The following is a 10626-nucleotide window of genomic DNA, read 5'->3' as shown; positions in this document are numbered from 1 at the left end:
GGCAGATAATTTGACTTTGCAGGAGAAAATTGAAATAGTAAAACTTCGTGGTAACAACGACAGATCCGAAAGGGAAGTATGTAGAATTTTCAATAACATGCATCCGGAGCGTCGAAATATTAGCAGAGCTACAGTTGGAAGAGTAAACAAAATTTTCAATCAGTATGGAGCTGTTAGTAAACATATCCTGAAGAATATTAATACTGTACAAAGGCAGAGACGAAATAATTCTGAACGAATTCGAAATTATTTTAATAATAATCCGAAAACAAGTGTGAGAATTGCAAGTTTGGACATCAACTTACCGCGTGAAACAATAAGGAGAAATCTTAGGAAATATAATAATATGAAGCCCTTTAAACCAAAGTTTCTTCACACCTTAGAAGAAGGCGATAATGAAAAGAGGATGGAGTATAGTTTATGGGCTCAAGGAGAATATCTAAATAACAGGAATTTTCTGAAAAAAATTTTGTTCAGTGACGAGGCAACATTCACAACCAATGGAACAGTTAATTCTCAAAATTCAAGGTACTGGACGGAAGAAAATCCACATTGGATAATAAATTGCAGAAGACAGTACTCCCAAAAAATAAATGTTTGGTGCGGAATATTACATACCAGAATAATTGGCCCTTTTTTTTTGAAAACAATTTGAATGGTCAAATTTTTTTGAATTTTTTGAAAAACGAGTTTTCCAACGCTATGGATGAACTTCCACTAGCAGAAGAGGCCCATATTCTATTTCAATTAGATGGCTGTTCCATCCACAATAGCAGGATTGTTAGAGATTGGCTGGAAGAAAATTTTCCTAATCGGTGGATAGGGCGAAATAGTTCACTGATTGAGTTTCCCCCCAGATCCCGGACTTGACTCCACTTGATTTTTTTTTATGGGGCACCGTTAAGGAAAAAGTATACAAAACTCGCCCAACGAGCAAAGAGGAACTGCGTGAAAGAATAAGACAGGCTTGCAGAGATATCACCCCAAATCAATTATTGAATGTTTTGGTTAACATTAGAAAACGATATGATAAATGTATCGAATTGAATGGAGATTTGGTGGAACAGTCCAAAATTTAATGTGTGGGCATTGTCATGTTAATACATTCTTTTGTAGTGGTTCATTTATGGTTTTAATATTGATAATTATATTATGATATAAAGATGTGTATTTCTATTCTTTGACAACAAACTGCAGTGTGCTAATAAAGATAACTATATCGCACATAAAGTTGTTATGTTCTGAAGAAGTATTTCAAACCATATTATTTACAAAATTGTTATTTAATATACAACTATTTGAATTATTTTGACAGTGATTGGTATATTTTACTTATGCCATATTTCTGTTAAAAAACATTATTTTATCTTGAAATTTCAGTCACAACCATTTGAAAGCATCACAAATCCAGTGGCGTCGTCAAATTTCATATAAAAAAATCGCTAGTATGTTTTTTGGATTTTTGACCTTGAAAAAAATTCGAAGTAGGCCTTGAAAATTTTATTTATATTTCGACTTCACAGCACTCTAATAGAACTATTGACGCTCTATCTATTGAAAAAAAAAACTTCTGAATCGGATAATAAATAACAGTTTTAGAGAGGTGGCCCGCTTTCAAATGGGTCACTCTGTATATATATATATATATATATATATATATATATACATATATTTCCGAAATCGTTTTTCAGTCAATATGTATACATTCTTTTATGTACTGGCATTTTTGAGGACACTTGAAATGTTTTATTTTCCGCACATATATTTGGATTGATCATTTGAATTCGAAAGAAATACCGTCTCTTCGATTCAGGTGTTTTTGCCTATTATAAAAATGAGCTTTCTTCACTTCATTCACTTTTTTTAATTTTGACGTACTAATCACTTTCACGAATGCACTCGTGAGATCTCCTATTTCATACGTACATATTCACGAGAAAATTATTTTTGGGGATGTATTATCTCTTATTTTAGCTGTGGAGACTACCCTTCGTTATTAACGAATGTCGAAGATTATATATAGTTTTAATTTTATATTTTCAACTTGTTTAAAATTTCTTGAGTCCAAACCAGTTTTGTTATTATTGAGAAGGAGCTCAGACCAGATAGTAGTTTCAACTGAATTTGTCATTAAGTGTTTTTTATGATGAAAATCCATGACTATGTTGAGAAAACATTGGACTATTTTCTAGTATTTTGCAACAAATTCTTGAACTATTTATTGAATGAGAAAATGCATTAACCTACAGAAAAGGTCCTTATATTCGAACATATTTGAAAAAAACTCAATGTTTTCGAAATTTATCCTTCAGTACCAGTTTTAGTTTCATTTGTAGTACTTGTCATGAATTCTTGTTAAGTTATTTTTGATATCTAAGCTGGCAGTTGATGGAAAAATGGATTGGATATACGCCAGAGAATAATAAATATTAGTAGAAATTATAAAGTTAAACGTCGATGTATCAGGTATATATTTGATGTTTCGTCATTTTGGAGTAGGTGAAGATATTGACTTAATATTCTAGGGTTGTGAGATATTCGTCAGGAGCTTCAAAAGAATGTGTGACCCCCTTTCCATTTAATTTTTTCCATATGACGTCCTGTCACCATCTTGAAATTTTCATCTGTCAATTTTGCTCCAAAATATAATATTCATGCATCAATTTGATTATCCCAAGTTTCGATTTTTTGAGTTGACCCGTTCAAAAAATGAAAGGTGGAGGAACATTAAAGAAAAGTACTGTATATTGCTTTTCCGAAAATTGTTTCTCAAATTGGTATTGTATCATTGTGAAATTTGTAAATAGTTGAACTCGTTCAATGAAAACAAATAAATGTATATTGCTTTTGATATTTTCAATATTTTATGAATATATCTAATATAGAAAAATGGTTGTTTGTTGGTTGGTTGTTGGTTGGTTGGTAAGTAATAAACTGCTACATCGCTCAACCGATCATGATGAAACTTGACACGTATGATTAATTTTTCATAGAGAAGGTTTCAAGGCTATCAATTTTTCCGTAACTCGCCACTAGATGGCGCTGTAGAACAATTTTTTGAAAGCACTGTTCTATAACGCTGCGCACGCTTGAGTTTGTTGATTCTGATTCTGTCAAAACATTGGAACAGCAGCGATACAGCAACATAGTACTAGTATCACATATAATGAACATTAATTCCCATAATATTATATTGACTAAGAAAATAGTAGATGTTTACAGCTGATTCTCGGCCTCCCCCCACCACTATGACGTATTAATTGCTTATTTTTGTTGGTTTAGTGAAATCAAGGTGATGTGATCTTGAAGTGTCTGGTGCATGGACCATTCAGAATTTTTTCAAGAGTTTGTGTGTGTGTGACGTAATGACGTAATTGCATTTGGTTGTTGGGGCATATTTCAAAGATCATCCAAGTAATGAATGTTCCATCGGTGTGAGTCCACTAAGCGGTGTGACGTCACAGCAGGCAAGGTACAGGGTTTATCATGTGCATGTCTGTATACTATGTTTGTATAATTCTGCATACTTGAAAGATCCTTCAAGTAATGAATGTTCCATCGGTGTGAGCCCACCAAGTTAGTGGTGTGACAGCTGCAACCGTTCAGCAGTAGGAGAGTGAGATGTGCACTCCACGGCGTATGGCTGAGTAATGCGTATTCATCGGTATGTCCTCACCTCTGTCTCGACATCTGTCCTGTACGCAACGCGCAACGCTGTCTGTTCGTATCGGCATCCGGTAATGTGTCCAATTTAGAGATTGAGTTGGTGCATGTAACTGAAATGTGGGGATGGCTATGTCGTCTTAACGGATACGATCAGAGTGTATTTAAGAAGCGGACCAGTGTAGGTTATGTTAGTTTACATCAAGTGAGTTAGTGAGAACGTATCATAGAAAATGTATTCCTGTGATTGTGGTAAATCTTTCACTCGTAGTGATAATCTTCGTCGGCATCAGCTCCAGAGTTGCCAAGGAGGGCCTGCAGGGAAAGGGGTGAGAGTGGATAATGCAACACCTATGTATACGTGCAATTGTTGTAATGTGACGAATCCTATGACCCAAGTGAATTCTTACCGAAGAACCATGAGTCATAAAAATAATGGATGTGTTCAATTGTCTGACGGTGTTTAAATTATAACTAATGCATTCAATTGCCGCATTGCTACATACAGGGTGGAGAGTTCGATTGTAACCAGTGACTACATGTCATTTTTCAATGAGATTAGGCAGAAGGTCATTGAATTACTGGAATCGGCCATCAGGATCCATAAAAGCATTAAAGTGAATATGGAAGTTTTTGGGAATTATATTCTTCAGACTCAAGATTCGAGGGACACGAAGTCATTTAATTCCCAAAATAAAATAGTGGACCAATCTTTAGATTTGAATGCTGTTTTTGATAGATTCCGTGATGTAATTGTGGCTCAAACGACTGAAATCCAGGAACGTGACTCAGGTATTTATTTTTTAAAAATTTCAATAAGATTGAATAGTAATATTTTTTTTTTATTCAGGTTGGACTTGTGAAAAAATATTGTTTCTCGAGGTCAACATTAATAAATACAGTCCACTGGAAGGACGTTCATATGTGAAGCTGCCTCAATGTATTCAATGGAAGAAAGCTGTTGTGAATGTTCGTAATGAAGATCAATATTGTTTTGCTTGGGCTATAATATCAGCATTATATCCTGCAGATAGTCGAGTGTCCGAACTTACGTCATATCCACATTTTTCCACTGTTTCAGATGTCACAGGTATGGATTTTCCGGTTAAAGTTAATAATAAGAGTATTGAAAGATTAGAAGATAGGAATGATATTTCAATTAATGTTTACGGTTTAGAGAGTACATTTGAGAAGGATAAAATGAAGTATGAAGTGATTGGTCCATTGCGATACTCACAGAGAAGATTCCGGAGACATGTCAATTTGTTGCTTATAACTGATGACTCCGGTAATGGTCACTATTGTTGGATCAAAGATCTTTCAAGATTAGTTTCTAATCAACTATCAGCTCATAGACAGAAAAAAAATTTTTGTGACGGATGTTTGATATATTTTTCTGATGAGAGATTGCTTTTACGTCATAATATGTATGATTGTAATCACATTAGTACCACAATACCAACTACTAATTTAAAGATCAATAAATATAGTAGAATGGTTGCGGAAAATAAACTAATGTTTGAAAACTTTGAGAGACACATGAGGGTGCCATTTGTAGTGTATGCTGATTTTGAATCAGTGCTTAAACCGATTCATGTGAATGAGCCAAATCCTGAAAGTTCATACACGATTAAAACATTCAAACATGCCCCATATTCGTTTGCTTATTTGATAAAGTGTTCATATAATGATGAATTGTCAAAATTTGTTACATATAGGGGTGTAGATGCTGCTCAGAAATTTGTGAGTAGCATTGAAGATGATTTGAAAGAGATACATGAAAATCATCTCAGATACCCTGAACCAATGGATACACAAACTGTCGAAGAAGAAGAACAGTTTGCTGCAGCCAGAACTTGTGATATATGTAATAAAGCATTTATTGATGGTGAAGTCAAAGTTAGAGATCATTGTCATGTCACAGGAAAGAAAAGATCACATGCCGCTCACTCGAAATATAATTTAAATTTCAAAATACCAAACTTCATACCTATCATTTTTCATAATTTAAGTGGTTATGATTGTCATTTATTCATAAAAGAATTGTATAGGAATAAAGAGAAAGTTGATGTTATCCCGCAAACTGAAGAGAAATATATATCTTTCACGAGGCATCTCTTTACACACAGCTATACCGATAAAGATGGTGTGGTTAGGAAGAATTATCTCAAAAAGAGATTTATCGATAGTTATAAATTTATGACTAATTCGTTGGAGAAGTTGGGTGCAAACTTGACCTCCGATCAATGTTTGGAGATGCACAAACATTTCTCACAAATTGAGAAATTCAATTTGATGAGACAGAAAGGTGTATTTCCATATAGTTTTGTTGATGACATCGTCAAATTGAATTATCCATTACTTCCGACAAAAAATCAGTTTTATGACACACTCAATTGTGAACATATATCGGAAACTGATTATGATAGGGCTAGAAATGTTTGGAATTTATTCGAGTGTCAGAATTTGGGGGAATACTCTGATTTGTATTTGAAGTCGGATGTATTGCTACTATGTGATATTTTTGAAAACTTCCGCACCACAAGTTTAGAGATATATAACTTAGATCCGGCACAATATTACACTGCACCTGGATTATCATGGGATGCCATGTTGAAGTTCACTAATGTTGAATTGGAATTACTAACTGACATTGATATGATTCACTTTTTTCAAAAAGGTATACAAGGTGGAATTAGTCAATGTAGCGAGAGGAAACATATAGTAAATAATAGATTTTTACCGAATTATAATCCCAATGAACCTTCCACATTCATTACATATTTAGATGCAACAAATCTATACGGTCACAGTATGTCACAACCTCTACCAACAAGTGAATTTACATAGTTGACACCAAATGAAATTCTTAATTTTGATGTGATGGATGTGAGTACTGATAGTCCGTATGGGTATGTGTTTGAAGTGGACATTCATTATCCACAAGAGTTGCATGATAAACATTCTTATCTTCCATTTTTAGTCGAAAAAATAATACCACCTCGTACAAAATCGAAAAGTCCCAAATTAATTCCAAATTTGAATGATAAAAAAAATATATTGTTCACTATAGGAATCTACAGCAAGCTGTCAAAAATGGATTGATTGTCATGAATACACATAGAGTATTGAAATTCAAACAATCATGCTGGATGAAACCCTATATAGATCTTAATACTGAAATGCGTAATAGGTCTAACAACAAATCTGTTAAAGATTTCTATAAACTAATGAATAATGCGGTATATTGAAAGACAATGGAGAATGTAGATAATCGAATTGATGTTAGACTCGTTACACATTGGGAAAATATAAAGAAAAATATGGGTGCCAGCACTCTCATAGCCAAACCAAATTTCGAAAATTGTTCAATTTTCACTGATAATTTCGTTGCCATTCAATTGGGTAGAGTTAAGGTTCATTACGATAAGCCATTATATTTGGGATTTTCCATATTAGAATTATCTAAAACAGTCATGTATGACTTTTTCTATGGATGCATCAAACAACACTTTGATGAAAATGTCTCTTTACTTTACACAGATACCGACTCGCTCATTCTTAAAGTAAACACAGAAAATTTTTATGAATTCATAAAAACTAACATAAGTAGATTTGATATATCCAATTACAGTATAGTTAACCAATTCAATATTCCAGTAACAAGTTCAGTCTTGGGTAACTTCAAAGATGAATTTTCAAATGATCCAATCATGAGTTTTTATGGTACGGGTGCTAAAGCATATTATGTGAAATCTGTTGATGGTGAATTTAAGAAAGCCAAAGGGGTTAAACGATCGGTAATAAAGAATGAATTGACATGCGAAGATTATCAAAAAATCGTCGAACAAGGTGGTATGATATTCAGAAAGATGAATTCATTTAGAATCGTGTTGCATGATATGTATACTAAATTGAAAAATAAAGTTGCATTATCATACCACGACGATAAACGATTTATCATTCCGAATACTACCCACACTCTTCCTTGGGATCATAATGATATTGAATTTTATGAAAACGATCCAAATGAGAACATTCGTTGGATAAGTAATATTATTCAACAATCACAATCTCAGGAGACTCCATTGGATCAATTGATTAATTTATTATCTGCCGAGATCATTGCTTGAGATATCATTCAATATCTTCAAAACCGGAAAATTCAATATTGATATTTATGTAGCCATTTATAATTAATAATATATGACAGAAGTAATGTGATATTAATGTATTATGTATGTATGTATATGTATTACTGTAATGAATAAAAAATGATTAAAATTTTATTTGTATTATTTCTATTTCCCTAATCAATTACTGCAATATATAGTATAATGTAAATGAAAGGAATATCAGTTTGAAAAGAATCATCGTGGGTGCACAATGTCTAAAACAATCGATAAATTTGGCAGAAAAAGAAAATGGGGTGGTAATGTCATCCGAGGTCCACCCGGCAATGGATTTAAATTAACAAAAGATGGTCATTATGACACGCAAAAAAAAAATATTGAAAAATACAAGCGAACCAATTGACAAGAGTGATTGTGTAACTGTATCATATCTTGAGGGGGAAATTAACGGAACAAAGGATGTTATACTTCTAGCCCTACAAGCTGCAATACAATCCACAATAGGCAATATTGCTCGCGATGCCCGTCAAGCATTTGACGATAAAATTGCAGAGGCTCGGATAACTTTCACTCGTAAATTTGACAAACTTACAAATGATGTAGACATAAAAATGTCTGACATAACAGCGTCTACAAATAAAAAATTTGATGCTATGTCAAACATAACATTGACTACAATGAAAAAGTATGATGTACTGGAAGAGAGAGTTGAAGTTTTGGAGAGAAGCCATAAAGTCTGGCCATCAGGTGGACTGGGATATCCAGGACTGGACATTGATCCAAATGTTAGAATAAAAGAACCAACAGATGACGTATTAATTGAACCAACATGGTGAATAGTGAAGTAGAATAGCCTGCCTGGGCAGGGCCTGATTAAGTTAGGTTAGGTAAAAAAATGTGTATTTGAAAAATTAATAATGAAACTTATCAACAACTATTATTATATATATATATATATATATATATATATATATATATATAATATATATATATATATATATATATACCGGGTGTCAACGAATCTATTAGACAAGTCATAATTTCTAGACTATTAGGAGAATTGAAATGAGATTTGGTATAGTTGAATGGTATGTGGAGAGGAATGTTTTCACATATTTTTCACTTTCCGGTCACTTCCGGTTTCAGCGGAAATGGCTCCGGTTCTGAATTTTTAAATGGAACACCCTGTATATTGTAACATTTTTGGATTTCTGAGACAATTCTGGATCAGAAACTGACATTTCCGGAAGTTTTTCAGCCTACTTGATTTTTTCAGAGTCACTTTTAAAATTGCATCTAGGTGGCCATGATCGGACGTAAACTAATCTATGGACCTCAGGTGATATCAGAAAATTGCAATAGCGGAGTTTTAGTAACTAGTGTGTTGAATATGAATGAGACAAGTTTACAAAATAACATTTTCGTGTCTAACTATTATTTTTCAAATGGCGACCATTTTTTGACAAGCAATTTCCGAAAAAAGGATTTTTTGACGAATCTAACGTTACTAATTTATTTGCGATTGGATCAACAAATTTAACAAATTTAACTAATAAGTTCAGCGATGCACTTAGATTTTTTGCAATATCCTAAGTTCTTGAAAATTCCACTATAGTAAATTTTCAAAGTGCATCCCTCCTTGTCATTTTGAGGCGATATACTTCTAAATGCCTGTTGAATCCTTTCTTCTAAGATTTCGAGAGTGGCTGGGGCTGTTGCATAGTAGACCCTTTCTTTTACATATCCCCAAATGAAGAAATCTAACACAGTCAGATCCGGTGAGCGGGCAGGCCACCGTACTGGACCGTTGGTTGCAATAACTCTATTATTAAAATGCTCTATTAAAAAATCAAGTACGTCTCTGCTATTATGGGGTGGTGCTCCATCTTGCTGGAAGTAAATTTGCCGTAAAACTTCTAAAGGCATATCATTAAGATGATCCTCGATTTCATTTTGAAGAAAACCCAAGTATCTAACCCCTGTTAACTGACCTTGAAACAATATTGGACCAATTATTCTGTTTCCAACGATACCAGCCCAGACATTGACGCCAAACCTTTCTTGAAAATTGCCCTCTCTCATTGCATGTTGATTTTGTTGGGCCCAGTACCGACAATTCTGCTTATTAAATATGCCATTATTTGTAAACCGTGATTCGTCGGAAAATAGAATGAAGTTGATAAAATTTGGGTTAACTCTATGATTTTGAAGCAACCAATCACAAAATACTACTCTTCTATTGCCGTCGTCAGCATACAAATGTTGATGTAACTGATATTTAACTGCTCGATATCCGTGCTTTTTCAGTATTTTTCTTGCTGATTCGTGACTTATCTGCATTTCTCTACTAATTTCTCTTAAAGAAACCGTTTTGTCAACTTCTACCATAGCAAGAACGTTAATCTCAGTCTCCTCATTTATGACAAACCTCTGTTCTGCGTCTCGATTTCCCTCTGCCTAAAACGACTCTCAACATAGGGAAAATACTGATGAGATGGGTGTTGCCGATTGGGATATCTCTGAACATACAACTCAGCAGCTTTCCTTGAATTTCTGTGGCATTCTCCAAACAATAACAACATATCCACTTTTTCACTTTGAGTATACATTATTTCGACGAAAAATTAAACTAAAATTAACGAAAATCAAGAGAAACTTCTACTTTCTGCTCATAAAGCTTATGTCACTGTCATAACCTAGGTGAGCGTTTTGTTCTCCAAAGTGGACTTGATGGAAATAACCGCAAAATATTATGCATCATTCCTATCCATGGCACCCTTGACAAAAGTAAATGAATTTGTATCGAGTATTTTCCTCAGTAATATTTAAT

Source organism: Leptinotarsa decemlineata, unplaced genomic scaffold, assembly GCF_025532065.1.
Source record: "Leptinotarsa decemlineata unplaced genomic scaffold, Ldec_3_MD MMD2_tig00001344_RagTag_RagTag, whole genome shotgun sequence".
Taxonomy (NCBI): Eukaryota; Metazoa; Arthropoda; class Insecta; order Coleoptera; family Chrysomelidae; genus Leptinotarsa; species Leptinotarsa decemlineata.
This window is presented reverse-complemented; position numbering follows the sequence as displayed.